The 16,345-nt window shown below is 41.5% G+C and overlaps 1 protein-coding gene across 6 annotated transcripts in view; it reads right to left on the bottom strand.

Annotated features, from left to right (window-relative positions):
• Window positions 1-16,345, bottom strand: part of CDH11 (cadherin 11) — a 163,973-nt gene that overhangs the window by 106,809 nt on the left and 40,819 nt on the right. Inside the window, exons 1-2 of one of the 6 annotated variants that reach the window (XM_037743748.1) lie at window positions 13,768-13,842; window positions 13,333-13,637 (exon numbers count right to left, since the gene is read on the bottom strand). The exons of 3 other annotated variants lie outside the window; for them this stretch is intronic. The gene's annotated coding sequence lies outside the window, so the exon portion shown is untranslated. Of the gene's footprint in view, window positions 1-13,332; window positions 13,638-13,767; window positions 13,843-13,866; window positions 14,146-16,345 lie in introns of those variants that run through there. 2 more of the 6 variants (XM_037743749.1, XM_037743750.1) reach the window with 2 other exon arrangements.

The raw sequence follows: 16,345 nt of genomic DNA, 5'->3' as shown, positions 1-16,345 counted from the left end.
AAAAAAAAAAAAAAAAAAAAAAAAAAAAAATTCACACACACACACACACACACACACACAATGGGAAATTTTACATATTTTGGAACATAGTTGATTAAAGAAAACTGTAATTAAATGTTTACATATTACTGTCGTATAAACTTTCATTTGGTTTTTAAAACTTTCATTTGGCGAAGAAGTTGAACAACGAACATCCACTCTTTTACTTTTCCAGTGGCCTAGAACTACCAGTTTGCTTTGCTGATGTTGCTCTGTGCAGAGAGGAGAAGGGGCCACATATACGCAGTCATCCCTGTGTGTCTGCAGATGGGGGCTCTTCTTTTTTTGAGTGTCATATATTTCTGACATTGTTGAAGGGATGATTAAACTCAATTAATAATCTCCATTGGGTGTTTTTCTTTCCTGTTATTGTCAAAGTTCCAAAACCATATGGTAAAGCATATTTTGTAAGACAGGATTACAGATCATGAATTTTTTTTGAAAAACAGGAGAAGCAGGAAGCTATTGCAAGTGAGAGAACAAGACTTAAAATCAAGCTTTTCCTCCTCTAAGCTAGTTTGACTTTGGGCAAGAAAGAACCTTCTGAGACTCAGTTTCCTCACTATAAAATGGGGATAATAACAATTATTTTAGATAATCATTGTGGAGAATAATCAACACATGCAACACTTCACTTATACACTCAATAATCAACAGTTGTGATTATGAAAAGATATATTGTGCTTCTATGATTCTGCGTGATTAAACATTTTACTGTTTATTGTATATTTGCTATTCAAAAACTGCTATGATAGATGTGAAAGCATTTACACAGAACCAATATTGATATGTGCATAAATATTATCATACAATCTTATAACATGTAATTAGTATTAATCTATAAGAATTTTGTATCTTATTCTTTTTTCAGATGACGAAACTGAGTCTCAAAGAAATTTAGAGATCCGTCAAAGTTCCTGGACTCAGCTTCTGCTCCCACTGTGTGGTTAAGGGGTATCAGCTGCCCTCTGCTCATCCCTTCCTGCAAAACCTCCAAGGCTGGCTCCTTACTGCCTGTATAGAGGGTGATGCCCAATGTCTATCTGTAATTACAAGAAAACATCCATAAAGAGTTTCTGAGTTCCAAACAGATTTGACACAGTGGCCTTTTAAATCAAACTCTTACTATGATTATCTTCATTTCTATTTGGTAGTTTTTCTAAGTAAGCCATGCTTTCAGAGGCACCTAATGCAAAGTGACAACTTTCACCATTTTCCAAAGCGCCGATGGGCGAGTGTAGAGAGAGTCCATTGTCGCCATGGTAATTACTGCACAATACCTGATGGCCAATGGACGGTCAGGAGGCTCAGGCAGCCGCTGAATCCAGCATTGTCCAGGCCCGATAAAAAGACTAGAGGCCTTGAAAAGCCAGGGAGCAGGATCTCACAGCTCTTTCCCTAGGCCCTGAAAGGCCCATTGTGCTGCCACCATAAATTCTGGGTTCCCTGGGCACTTGACAACTGAAGCCAGGGACAATAGAATTCTTGTGTCCAACAAAACAGTCCTTGTCCAATGCCGGTCTTATCAGCCACATTTACAAATGTCTTTCGTTGTACCCAAATAATTCCCTATTAGAAGGGCTATTGGGAGCAGAACTAAATAAATATTCACAGCCTTTGTCATATCTTTGGGAAATGAATAAACAAACAGTCATCTAGCATATGAGCAAACCTCCCTACTCACTACATTTTATACGTATTTCTTGCACAAATTATGTAGCTTCACTTTCTCCCTTTAACTTAGTAACAGCAGCAGTACTGGACGCTCCAGTCTTATGTGCCACCTACTACACGCCAGCGGTATTATCGTGGTGGCGCTTCTACATGAGTTTTATAAAAATGACTCTTCCCCACAACACGAGAAATTTTATTTCTACCTCCTGAAAGAGGAGGAATTAGAACTTAGAGAAGTTAAAGAACAAGCCCAAGATCACCAAGCTAATTAGTATCAGAGTGGGAATTCCAATCTAGATTTCCCTTGCTCCAAAGACTCTTCCCTTCCCACTCTGCCATGATGATTTTGCTACTGAATAAAGAGGAATAAAAGTTGGAATAAGGGGAAATATCTAAGCACACCCACTATAAAAGTTACATGTAGGGAGAGAGACTATTTATATTATTAACAACTTGAGAACAGCTAGAATAGACGGAAAATGAAAAGACTTTTTCCAGGAGTATATATTTTATTTTTGTCTAAAATGCTAGCAATTTTACTTTTTAAACTTGCTTTTTTTAGGCGGAGGTGAGAAGACAAAAATAAGTATAAGCGTGCTGCCAGAAAGTTTTAAGGTGTCCATACGGTCAGTATGTAAAGCTTTCAAAAGAATTACTAGGGTGAGCAAAGCAACCAGCATGTACACAATCACATATGCTTCAGAATAACCTTAACCTCTTCTTCTGTAGTTGACTTTATTTTACTTATCTGTTTCCTTGTCATGTATGGATAAATATACAAACATTTGAAAGTAATGCATATGATCAAACAGAAATTCCCTTCTTGACAGAAGCCACCAACTAGAAGAATGGCGTTTTTTACATTTTAAAAAATTGACAAAATTCTAAATGGTTTCCTATCAAATCAGGAGATGCCCACACTCCTCATTTATTAACACAGCTTATCCATCTATCTCCTATCTGTCACCAGTCTCACCTGCCCATCTTACCTCCTGCTTCAGTAAGTGCTGTTGTTCCTAGGCCTGGCAGGCTGTGCACCTCTGTGCTTCTCTGCATCTGATCTCTTCTTCCATTTACTGTTAATGTGACTTTGACGGAAATTCTCCTTAGTACCTAGTATAAACTCAGAGGGCCTCAGGATTTTTTTGTGTCACATAGTGCTTTTTGATTTCTCCCACGATTAGAGATCTTTGTTATTTATGGCTATTTGGTCCTCCCAACTTTGTATCCAACTAAGCTGTGAGCTATTTGAGGACAGAAATCACATATTATGCTTAGTTTTATCTGGTCCAGGTTGATATGCTGCTAATCCTCCTCAGGGCTAGACTGTTGGAGAAATAAATGAATAGTAGTAGTTAAACAAAGAACGACCACAAACTTTTATACACACACACACACACACACACACACACACACACACACACACACATATATATTTCAAAGATTGAAAATATCTATTGCCTTTTATCTACTTGATGTCAAATGACAGGTATAATTTGTAATCTGTTTTCAAGTACTAAAATAATGTACTCACTTGGCACAAATTATTCAGCTTTGATAAATTCAATGTGGCACTGTTTGGTTTGTTTTCTATAATATTTTAATATTTAAAATCAGTAAAGTAGGCTATCACTTTGCAAATAATTGGCTATTAACAGGAAAAGACTGGGAAACCAGCAGGTATTTTCTGACTGGCATTAAATGCCTGTGATTGTGCAAGTACTAAGTTTGAAAAAGTGTGATCAATATTTTCTAAATACTTCACATGCCAAATGAAGCATTTAATCATCTTTGGAGATTTAAGGCATGAATGCGATCGTGTACACATGATGCTAACTCTCAGCATTTCTCTATCCCTGGGAGCTGAATGTTCCACAGACACAACTTAATCCAAAATTTATTGAGAATTTAATCTAAAATTTATTGAGAATTTCCAGTGGACAAGGTCCTGGGCCAAGTACCTTCCTACAACATACAATTTCATCTTATGACAATCTTATAAGTCAGGTACTGTGGTTTTTCTTTATTTCACACTAGGAAATTGGAGCAGAAAAAGACTGAGTAAAGTTGCCCTCAATTGCAAAGCCACTCACCAGTGAAGCCAAGATTTGGACACAGGCAGTTCGAATCTATAGCAATTCACCCAACAACTATACTCTACCGCAGTCTTTGGCTATACAGGTAATATAGGGCACTAAATTAGGAAAGTAGTCCAATGACTCAAAAGAAACAAGACTAAGGACTACATCACTTTACCAGGCTACCTAACTACCCAGAAAAAGCAGAAACCAACTACAAAGGAGAACCCATGAATGTAGGGAAGACCAACAAAGAACTTTAACCATACCCAAGGCCTAAGGTAGTCTAAAATTTTATCAAATCTGGGCAACTTTCAGGTAACCAAGAAATCTGCTTGTTTACAAGTTTCTGGAGTACGCAAATCTTCATATTCACAAAGTCAGAGAAGTACCGCACATGCACACACACACACACACACACACACACACACACACACGCACACACTGCAGTTTTTGTTGTGTGCCAGAAATAGTCACAGCCTGCTATCTTTTCAGAGTAAGAAAAGTAAACTGCATTGTCCACAGCAATATGCCTTATTTATGATATAATAGGAGACAGTTCCCTCTGGGGCCATTATACTCAGAAAGAAATAAAATAAGGTTTTTCAAAATTAAGTGGTACTATCCTTTTGCAATGTAAAATTAGGTTAAGAAAAAAATGCCATTTTGTTATTTACCTCTTCTTAGGCACTTATTCTGAAGATACAAGCTGTGCAAACTCTTCTTGTCTATAAACTCCACAGGGATAAGAAGCATGTATGTTTTCCTGTCCACTTTATAATCAGGTAGACAAAAGCACAAACTAAATGCTTTAAAAGAGCTTTCAAACCAACGACTTAGTAAATAAAAAACTGAATTCTGGACATAGTGGTTTCACCTATTTGCAAGTGCTTTGGAAGGGCTGCAGTGAATGGAGACTGATTTTCTTCTGGCACAAATTTGAATTTGGCCACAGAGGGGCTGACGTGAGCCACGGAAAGTCCAGCGGGGGCTCTCCATCCTCATCACACCTCATTAAGTAAACTGGATTCACTCAGGGTCGGCAGGGGAATCAGGCTATTAAATGTTCCAGTTTGCATTTGCGGCTCTTTATTGGTGGAAGAACATTCTTTATTTCTATGCAGAAATTTTGACATTCTTGAAGAATGGGAGAAATTATTTGTCAATATCGAGAATGTATTATTTTCATAGGAAGCTTTACGTAGGCTGTTCCGCCTTGATTTATTTGTAGGTCATATGTGTGTGTGCTTTAGATGTAAATGTGCCTGCACATACACACACACAAACACACATCCTTAAGGATGCATTTACTGTTTTATTTCTTTTCATTTTTTTTTTAATATTGGATGTTTACTTTTACTAACTCCATAGTTAGGAACTATAAAGAGAAAAAAATAATTGTCAACAGCTGTGTGGAGCCCGGTCATCTTACCAGACTGTGCTTGGATCATGAGTATGGAAATGACAGAAAAATGGTTCTGTTTGTCTGCAAATCAGTGGATCAGAGGCTTGGGGAGGTCTTCTTCTACAATATTCATTTGTGAATTCTTTATCTTATGGCTTCCATCAGGAAAATGAGTCTGGCTTTCTATACTTGATCTTAGCCAAAAGACCAAGAGGCAAGGAGGCTGGCTTTCTAAACAGGTTTTTAAAATGTGTCCTTGGCTTTTATATCTGCAAGTGTTCCATATATAGAAATATATCATAGTATCTATATGTGTGTTAGTACACACACACACACACACATGCACATGCACATGTGTATATACTATTCACAAGTTGGTCATTCATATTTGGAAACATTTCAGTCACATTCCTTATCCAGTAAATAAATAAATGTTAGCATTGGGTACTAGGATGGATTTGATGGGCAGTAAGATTCTTTCCTACTTTGAAATTACAGAGCGTTGTAATGGGAAAAATCATTTCCCCTGGCTAAAAGCATCCCACCTCCCTCCATCAGTGTTCCTACCACGCTTTGGGAAACGCAGAGCTAAGAGCTGTTATTTCTCTAGTATTCAACACGAGTTGGTGATTTCATGGGCCAAATCCAATACCATGATGCGGCCATCTTCAAGAGGACATTGCATGTGCAGAAGACCTTGGGGATCAGGGATGGGTCACCTTTGGCTCTCATGGTGATGTGTCAGCGAGATCATCAGAGAAGGCCCAGGGGACCCCATCTAGGAGCCAAACCAAGTAGGCATGCCCCCCAGCAAGCCAAGAGCCCAAGCTGTGGAATTAGAAAGACTCTGGCATGAGATGCAGCTGCAAGCTGATTCCTGTTTGGGCCTCTAGGACTCGTCAGAGCATCATAACCCCTCACACACGGGTGGTCAGCACAGAGGAGATCGTATGTGTACATCACGCTATTGTTTCTGACACAAATTTACTGTTCACTAAACATAAGCCAACACCATCATCAAAAAAGTTACAAGGACTCAACATAAAGAAATTAGTGCAATACCTAACACAACAGGGACCCAACAAATTACTAGATTTCTAGCTTTCAATGACAATGAATGGGGGAAATACAGAAGTACCTTTTCAATTCTTTTTCAGTCCTGTTGTCAGCAAAGAGAAAGTCTCTGTTTGCAGTGATTCCTGAATGAATTTTTTTTTTTTTAAACAAAGACAAGGCAGTCTCCGGCTCAGAGATGATTCAATTATGTTGTTTCCTTTTAATTATATCTGTTTTCTTTTGGGGCTGCCTCATATTTATGACAAGAGATACTGGCTTGCCAGACATGAGAGCAATATAATTTTCTCCAAACATATTTTTAAAATAGGAGAAAGTAGAAGGAGTCAACAGAAAATATTAAGTAAATGACAATAGGAGTGGTACCCAGATATTAGAGAAGACAAAACCTGAATGACTGAGGAGTGGGGAATATGGATCCATGGCACCACAATTATTTTATGGACAGGGAGACAGGGGCCCAAGGGGGACATGGGTGAGGAGCAGAGCCTACAACATCTAATCGCCCCAGACCCTGCCTCCAGCATCCCAGGATCTCTGTACCACATCTTCATTATTATCGAATGTCAGGTCAGCTATGTGAGGGGACTACAAAAAATAATCACAGTTCTCTTTCAAGGACAGAGAAGTTCGGAATGACAGGGAGAGACAAATGCCAGTCCCGACATGGAGGTGGAGGAGGGAGCAGACTCTGAAGCCCTCCAGGAAAGTAGGTCTTCATGAAGAAACTAGGTTGAAGACTCACCCAGCCCATTCGCCATCTCATACCCCTCCCTATGACTCATGCCATGCATATTACCAATGCCCTGTCTTATTCCAAAGAGAATTGCAGGCCACCTACAAAGGTGTATATAGTACAAACACATATAATACTATTTGTATGCTAAAAATGTGAAAAGGAGAAAGAACAGCATGAAATAATTTGAATGAAAGTCATATGCAAAGCTTGGGCTAAGAAGTCATATTAGTTGCAAGGGCTAAATCACAAAAGGGGCAGGGATACATGACCTGGCACAGGACCACAGGACCCATGAAGACAAAACTGGTCTTCAGCTGGATTGCAGCCACTCCAGGTCATGATCCCAGCATGCTATTTATCTCATTGGTTCTCACAGAGACGACCCTGTGCAAGGCATAAAGCAACATACTTTTTTTTTTTTTTGATGGAGTCTTGCTCTGTTGCCAGGCTGGAGTGCAGTTGTATGATCTTGGCTCACTGCAACCTGTGCCTCCTGAGTTCAAGTGCTTCTCCTGACCAGCATCCCCCGTAGTGGGGACCACAGGTGTGTGCCACCATGTCCAGCTAATTTTTATATTTTTAGTAGAGATGGGGTTTCACCATTTTTGCCAGGATGGTCTTGATCTATTGGCCTCATGATCCACCCACCTCAGCCTCCCAAAGTGCTGGGACTACAGGTGTGAGCCACCGCACCCGGCCCAAAGCAATATTCTTAAACATAGTGGAAAGAAAATCATTGAGCAGCTTAGAACAGCAGCACTGGCCCATGCAAGTGAGGGAAGGAGAGAGAGGAATAGATTCAATAGCCTCTTTCTGCCAGGAAGACTTGAAAGTCAGCACATCCTTCCCATGGCTGCTACAGGCGCACTCTACCAGGGGCCTGCTCATGCCACTCCTGGTTGCAAAGCCCTCAAGGTCTCTTTGGATTGGCCCCCTCTACTTTTATCAATAACCAAGCCTGCTTTGTTCCAAGTGCTGTGCTAAAGTTGAGTATCATATAAATAACCCCTATTTGAAAGTGGAGAAATCCAAGATGGAGAGGGTGAGTGATGATGTTACCTGCCTTGTTTGCAGGGATTCACATCCAGGCAGTCCGACTCCAGAGTGTCCACTCCTAACCACCACCACACTCTGCCCTCAGGAAAGGCTCTTCATTAGTGAGCCTCAGCTGGTCTTCGGCTTCACCTGGGGAAGCTCCTTCTAGGAATCATTATTTGCCTTAACTTACCATATTGTTTCACTCTGCTTCCTTCATTCCTACATTTGCCTCTGAACAAAATATCTCTTCCTCTTCCCTTTTCACAAACTTATCCTTGTCTTTCAAGGTCTTGGCCAAATATCACCTCCTGACAATCCACCTTCCCAACTACACACACACACACACACACACACACACACACACACACAAGCTTACACTGTGACTGTGGCTTCATCTCCACCAACCACTGTGATTGGCGGTGATAATGCCACAGTGTAATTCTGTGGACAAATGTTTCTTGAGCATCTACTATGTGCCAGGCATCACTCAAATCCCTGGGTACCAAACAGCTAAGATTGCTCTTTTTAATAGAGTATTCAGCCTCTGGTAGAGTTAAAAAATAAACAGAAAAATGAGCAGCAAAGAATTAGATAACTTACACAAAGAAAATTTTAAAAGGTTAATAAAACAGAGAAGAGATCATGTCTTCTTAGGACTCCATTAAACTAACACAACGCCCAGCAGGCAGCTGATGCTCAGTAACTATTTGATGAAATGAGAGGCAACACCTATGACTTACAACAACCTTTATCAGTCATTTTGTTCTTATGTCTTGGAACATTTTGTTGTTCTTAAGAAACCATTTTCCCAACGATTTTTTGCCTGATCCTCCAGTCCCTGCGAGGTTATGAAAAGCAGAAAACCTGTCTTCTGCATCGTGTTTATAGCTCCTGTGGTACCTACTTCGGAATCATCTGCATTTGCTGCAAACTATAAACACAGTGACCTGGACTTAAAGTTTGAGAGACATCACAAATCACAGGATGTAAGAGCCAAATGAAAACTCGGCAGTGATCTAATGTAATGATTTTACTAACCGTTCTTGGCAAAGACTCGTATTCCCGGGGTATCCCAAAGGTTGTTGCAGGGGCTGAGTTGGGATGGGGAGAGTTGGAGGGAGGATTTTAGGAATTCCTACAATTTTCTCCTTTCTTCTGTTTAATCCATAGAAGCTCTACTTTAACCATGTTATATGTTTTAGAGGTGAGGGTAAGATTTTCTTTACCAAAATCTGCATGACATTCAAGAAATCAACAGGAGAAGAAAACAAAAACAATGAATCGAGGAGTTAAATGAGTCCTCCGAATTTTTACAGAATCTCACTCTGAACAGATGTATATGTTTAGATACGGGCAGATGCATCCAACCACAGACAGATGATAAGGCATAGATAGAACAAATACACAATGTAAGTAGAGCACATATCTGGCAGTGGGGGTGGGTACAAGAGTGTGAAAGAAGGAGGTATTAAAATAGTAGTGAAGTATGCTTTCAAGGGAAGCAAAAGTCTTTCTAGCCCCACCATTCTCTCAAGAATTTTGTCTTCTTTGTAGCTCTGACCATTCATTCATTCATTATGGTTACTTTTTAAATAATTGTATATCAAGTATTTGTATGCACGCTGACACATAGAATTGGGATCTATGTAAAGGTGAGACAGAGAAAGAGAAGGAGGGAGGGAAGAAGAAAGGAGAAGAGAAGAAGGAGGGAAGAAAGGGAGTAAGGGAGAGAGGAGAAAAGGAAGGGAGGGAGGGAGGGAGGAAGGAAGGGAGGAAGGAAGGAGGGAGGGAGGGAGAAAGGGAGGAAGGAAGGAAGGAGGGAGAAAGGAAGGAAGAAAGGAAGGAAGGAAAAGGAAGGGATGGAGGGAGGGAGCAAAGGAGGAAGGGTGCAAAGGAGAAAGGAAAGGGGGAAGGAAGGGGGGAAGAGGAGGGAGGGAGAGAGGGGGCAGAAAGACAGGGAGAAAGGGAGAAAGAAGGAAAAGGAGGAAAGGAAGGAAATGAGAGATGAAGGGAAGGAGGAAGGGAAGGAGGGAAGGAGGGAGGAAGGGAAATTGGGAGATTAAGTAATCAGGTGAGTTAGGGGCTTTAAATGTCCTGCCTCTCCTCTGTTCCTCAGCACACAAGGATGCAGTGTCTTATGCAGAGTAATTGCAGGGTTCCAAAGGAGGCAGGTGGGTGAGAAGAATGAAGAGAGCTACCAAAATAAGACATGACTACAGAGAAAAAAAAAAAAAGAGAGAGAGAGGTGACGGCATGATTGGATCTATGAGACTGTCTATTTTTAGTGGCCTAAAGAAGACTCTCTCCAGTGACCTTGCCAAATTATGATGCAAACCGAGTTAATGAAAGCTCCCTCAACCTTCTTTTCGAAGTCAGCTCATTACCAGATCATTTCTGCAGACACATAGCCCAAAACCCTGTAACCTCATTAAAGAACTAATCCTAACAGGTTTGACCTGAAAGTGAGCAGATGGATTTACTCGAACAGTTTACTGTTTTGCTAGTGGTTTTTTTTTTTTTTTCCTGGAGAAACATTAAAGACCAGGTTAGCATTTCTAAGCCATTCGTTTTAATTTTTTAAACATTGTTTATTGATGTTGTTGTTTTGTCTTTCAGATAAATGCCACCCATTTTCAGAAATAAGAAAAATGCTCCGAGCAATTAAGAAAGATCCTTGCTTTCGATGTCATCTTAATTATTTAAATTATAAAAAATAGAATGAGAACAAAAAGAATTCTGATACCAATTCTATGTTTCTCTATGCATGTTTCAAGTATTCTTATATTATTAGGAAAGCGGGGCATTAGGCTGACTCCAAAGGGAGTAACTCACTTGCAGTAAAGGACCTTGTAGGTACTGCAATTCTTTGAAGTCTCATTAAATCTCACCCAGATTGCCAACAAGAAACGCTTTTTTATGTTCCCATAAAGCTACAATCACCTTGTTGAAATAGGAGAATGTTTAAGTAGAACATGATACACACCGTACATGGAATCACAGGCTTTCCCCAAAGTCACAATGCTGTGACTTACAAAGAGACATGGGAAAATACTTTGGGACTATTTCAACATGGTTCATTATGATGTCAAATCTCGACTCCAATTACAATAATGTAAAAATATTTCTGACTAATTTGAATAGTAGGAAGAAGAAGAAAATAAGGACAATTTATGAGTCAGAGTGAATGAATTATGGGTGAATTATTTCCTCTCTTCTTCTTCATTTCTAATAGAGTGGTTAATGTATTGTCTATTCTGGAAACACCTTTTAATCTTGTCATCACTTCAAGCCACGTGGAGTACCTCTTTCACATCGTAGCTACCTGAGCCGGCCACATCCAAAGTGAGTTGGGGTACTGATAGCAATACCTGAGCATCATCTTTCTTATACAGCCAGGAAAAACTACTCTGCCCAGAGATGCCCAAAGAATAAGCCAATTTATTCCAAAATAGAAACAGGAAAATAGTTTTACAATACCAAATGACTGAATCATCGAAGTGTCAAACTAAATATTGATACCATCAATTTGGGTCTAAAATACTCTCTGGGGTTAAGACAACCCAGGAAGAAAGGTAAGCAACTACCAAACCTGTAGCATGAACCTGGGAAGGTTTTCCCTGGAAGCCCCTTTCATTTCATCCAGCTGATTCCTCCAGCACATACCAATTGACCACCAACTACACCAGAGGGCTGTCCTGGGGACCAGGGACATATCCATAAACAAGATTAGACCCTCCTCTCTCATGAGCTTGCATTGTATCTAATTTTGGCTGCTCTGACCTCAACCCTGGACAGAATTTCCCAGGAGAACTCGAGATTGGCTCCCTCACTCTGAATAAATTAGCCAATAACCCCACCAGCCCGTAGCTCAGAATTGCTGAGTTTAAGTCCAGACGATGCCACTGCATGACTGTGGGCAAATTCCTTTGCATTCAGAGCCTCACTTTACCCAGCTAAGCAATCAAGAGGTAAGTAAGCTTAGTATCTTAGAAATCTAAAAGATCCCTTATTTTATAGGGCAACAAATTCATGTGTACTCAGGATTTTCAGACACTAAACCAGAAGCCATGGAACATGGAGAGAACACAGGGCACTCCTTATGCCCAGAAAAGCAAACACCTATCCAGTAGGACAGTGGAGGAAGGAATGCATGGAGCCAGTGACTCTAATCTCCATGGGGGAAGTTTTGGAGTCCAACAATGCAGAGTTCAAATCCTGCCTCTAACCTGTAATTATATGTGTGACTTTGAGTGAGTGACTCAACTCAACTGAACACGTATCAGTCTCCACATCTAAAATATGGTATCTCTAATGCCAAACTCACAGGGTTGCCCCTGAAGATTAAAGGAGGGGTATACATAAGGTACTCGCACAACCCCAAACACACCATGGGTGAGCAATAAACTTTACCCAAATTAAAGTAAATTAACAGCAATATTATTATGCATTGGAAACCCCTGCTAAGACTGAATTTTGTTCACTTTCCTATTCCCAGCACCTGGTGTAGCTCAGACACACAGAAGGTGCTCAGTAAATAAATAAATGTTAACTCTGATTAACTCATACTAATTAGAAGCTCTGATTGGAAAATAGATACAAATGAATAATTAAAAATAGGGAAAGGAATTTGTTATTACTTGATAAACACAGTTTGTTCAGGGAGCGTATTTTTCAAAATGCAAGGCAAAATGGTGATGAAAAGGTCACAGAATCTGGGAGATCGCTGAAAAAAACCAACCTCCCACATGGCTTGTGAGATCAGCAGAGGCAAAAGCCAAATGCATGAGTCATGCCCCAGCAATTCTGAGGCAGGGACCAATCAGAGGTATGTGCCGTCCTCGTCACTGTCCGACTGAACTCTTCATTCATTGAATAAATTGTTCAAAAGGTCCTTAGAGGAACTCCTTGGTGCCCTTTGGCAGAAGAGCGGCCACAGGGCTGACACCCTGAGCAGAAAACGTGAGAACCTGTGCTTGAGAGAAAGTGCTCCCAGTGGAAAACAAAAGGAGGTCAAGGCAAGGAAACCAGCAAGCCCATTAACGATTCATACAATACCACAGAAGTGTTTTCCAAAAGCAGAGTGCCCACATAGCAACGGAAAATGCCAGCTTCATTTAGGCAGCTGCACAACACACACACACACACACACACACACACACACACACACACACGTGCATACACACATGCATGCATAAACAGATGCACATGCACCCACATGCACAAACTCCAAAAAGGAGAAATTACTCTAAAATAGCAGAGTCCACTTTGAATCACGATGAACAAACCGTTATGATCCATTTATGATGATGAGTAAGGGGTTACGTAGTGACTCTCTGTAACTAGGTCAGGCACCAATTGGTAGTCAGCTCCACAGACCCAGGAAGATTTAATGAGGAGGAGATCAGACAAAGACAGAAGATGGAAATAGTGCCCCAAGCGCGTGTCCCCAGACTCCACAATCTGGCGATGGGATCCTGTCCATGCTATTTCTCTCAAAGATAGACCGGAACAAACTTTTGGAAACTCCTGACATTCGGATCAACAGTTCAGGCCAAGCCGTTGAGCCATGGCTCTGGCAGCAGCAACTAGGCTGGAATAAAAACAAACCCCGAATCAAAGGAAGATCACGACCCGAGCCGAAAGTACAGAAAGCGTGAAGGCGTACAGAGGCGGCAGCTGTTGCAGCAGGGACAGGGCATAAATAAAACGGCACTGCCAACCTCAAGCTTGTGTCCACAAAAGCCGATCCCCTTTGCCGGGATCTATGCGCCACCATTCCTGTCCCTTGTCTGTGCTGGGCAGTAGTAACTGGCATCTGCGTTCAGGCTGGCAGACGGAAAGGCTAGGCTTATTAATTCCAGTGTCTACTCACTCCACCATCACGAAGGTCACGGTGCAGCAGCTGGCCGCCAAGGGACTTCCTTGAGAGGCAGATTCCAGCCTTGGCGATGCCATCGCCCAGAGGCACCTTCTCTCTTCAATCTTGGGACATCTCATGTGGGGACGCCAAGGGCCACAGGACCGTGAGAGGGCTCGGCCCAGCTTTGTTCTGGGCAGCCAGAGAGGCGGCTCCTGATCCCTGGCACTGCCAATAGCCCTGTGAATGAGCCACTGTAGTGAGACACACACCCCCTGCTAATGAGATCCACACAGACACAAGCAAGAGAGGCAAGTGCAGAGGCTGCTGCAAAACAGGCAGAGAAGAAGCCAAGTCGGGCAGGGGCAAGATCACATCGTGCCCACCAGGCTCACAGTACCCCCAGTCCACGGCAGGGTCCCAATCCAAAAGGGAGGACCTGGTACTATTGTCTTCCCTTGAACTAACAGCATCTCTTTGTCCAAATTTTAAAATTGGCAGCCAAAATTGTACGGACATTTTTTGAAAGCAACTGCCATCATCTATCTATTGCTCTTATTGTTTTAGGGAGCATTTTTAACTTAAAATATTTAAAGGGATAGATTTTTCAGAATAGAAAGACACTTGGCAATGGAATACACATATATTGAAGAAAAGGATGCATTCGATTGCTTTAGAACTTCAAGTACAATGTGAACTTATTTTACACTATTGTATTATATACTGCAAAGTAGCAAAGAGAGGAGGCTCTGGGCAAGTTGCCTGATCCTACCTGTTCTAGTCACTAGCTGGAAAATCTTAAACCAGTTACCCACCCTCTGCATACTTCCATCACTTCACTGCTAAGATGGAGATTAGAGCACGCCTCCCAGATAGGGTTTCCTGTAGAAATTAAATAAGTTAATTCACGCAATGCACTTAGCACATAGCAAGCTCTTAATAAGGGCTACCAACCTTGATCATTATCATCATCATTACTGTGATCTGTGTTGGCCAGGTGAACTGACCTTGCAGAATAAATGCTTAGGTTATAACGCTACATTTTTTGTGTGTGTATAACCACAGTTATTGAAAATCCAATCATATACAAGTGTGTGGACCAAAGTGGAAACAACTCAATGTAATTTCACTTGCTGAAAATTCAGAATATTTAGAGAAAACAAGAAACCTAGACCCCATCAGCTTTCCCTGCCCTCCTTTCCCCCAAAAATCCAGAAGGGAGAAGACTGAAGTTGTCCAGTTATGTTTTATTTAATTAATTAGTTTATTTACTTATTTATTTGAGACAGTGTCTCCCTCTGTCACCCAGGCTGGAGTACAATGGCACGATCTTGGCTCACTACAACTTCTGCCTCTTCAAGTGATTCTTGTGCCTCTGCCTCCTGAGTATCTGGGATTATAGGCATGACCCAACACACCCAGCTATTCCATAGTAGAGATGGGGTTTTGCCATGTTGGCCAGGCTGGTTTCAAATTGGCCTCAAGTGATCTACCTGCCTTGGCCTCCCAAAGTGCTGGGATGTTACAGGCATGAGACATGGCACTCGACCTTCATTTTTAAAATATTACTTTTGTTGATTACTGCTTTTCTTGACACCCTCTCGGCCAGTGACTCACTCATCCCATCCTAGAGCTGGCCCTGGGTGGGAGGTAAGTCTTCCTCTTTCTTCGGAGTATGCTTCTGTCACTGTAATGTACAAGTCACTTTGGGGACATTATTAAAATACAGACTTTGCCCCAGCAGGTCTAGGAACAGGGATGAGGTCCAGGTTCTGCCTAACAAGTGCCCAGGGGATGGCGAGGCCACCGCTGGTCCACAGACAGCACTGGGAGAAGCAAGGCCTTGGAGAAAGAAGATGCTTGGAGAATGGGGAGGGGAAGCAAACACCTGAGTTTCATTTGGTTGTCTTTTTGATGTCGTGGTTGTTTTCAGACAGCTTGGAAACTCTTTCATTATTCATGGGAACCGCTGTTGTTAAAGCTGAGGCTAAGTCCTTGGACTCAGAGGCAGGGAACATTTGTTTTTTTGTTTTGTTCTAAATCAAACAATTAGAATAAAGCAAATACCTATTGACTCCTGGTGACTGTCCTTTGGGGAGTTCATTTAACATTCATTCCCTTGTTCTTTTGCCTGGCTATGGAAGCAGGGCTAGGGATGCCACAGAGGACAGAGCTGTGCAAAACACCCAGGCTCCAAAGGGGACAAGTTGCTGCTAAGACTAATAAAACAGTGTCAGCTCGATATACCCGAATTAACTGCCACTGCCCCTCAGTAAAACTGCAGGGAAGAGCAAGAGTTCAGAGTTTTTTATTTAAAAACTCAGGGTTCACATGCAGGCTCCATCACTTGGTAGCTGTGCAATCCTCCTGGCAAGTGGCTTAACTTCTCTGAACCTTAGTTTTTCTACATAGAATGTGATCCTAATACTGCCTGCCTTACA

Source organism: Cebus imitator, unplaced genomic scaffold (genome assembly GCF_001604975.1).
Source record: "Cebus imitator isolate Cc_AM_T3 unplaced genomic scaffold, Cebus_imitator-1.0 Scaffold151, whole genome shotgun sequence".
NCBI lineage: Eukaryota > Metazoa > Chordata > Mammalia > Primates > Cebidae > Cebus > Cebus imitator.
The sequence above is the reverse complement of the archived record's forward strand: the minus strand, read 5'-3'. Positions and strand labels throughout refer to the sequence as shown.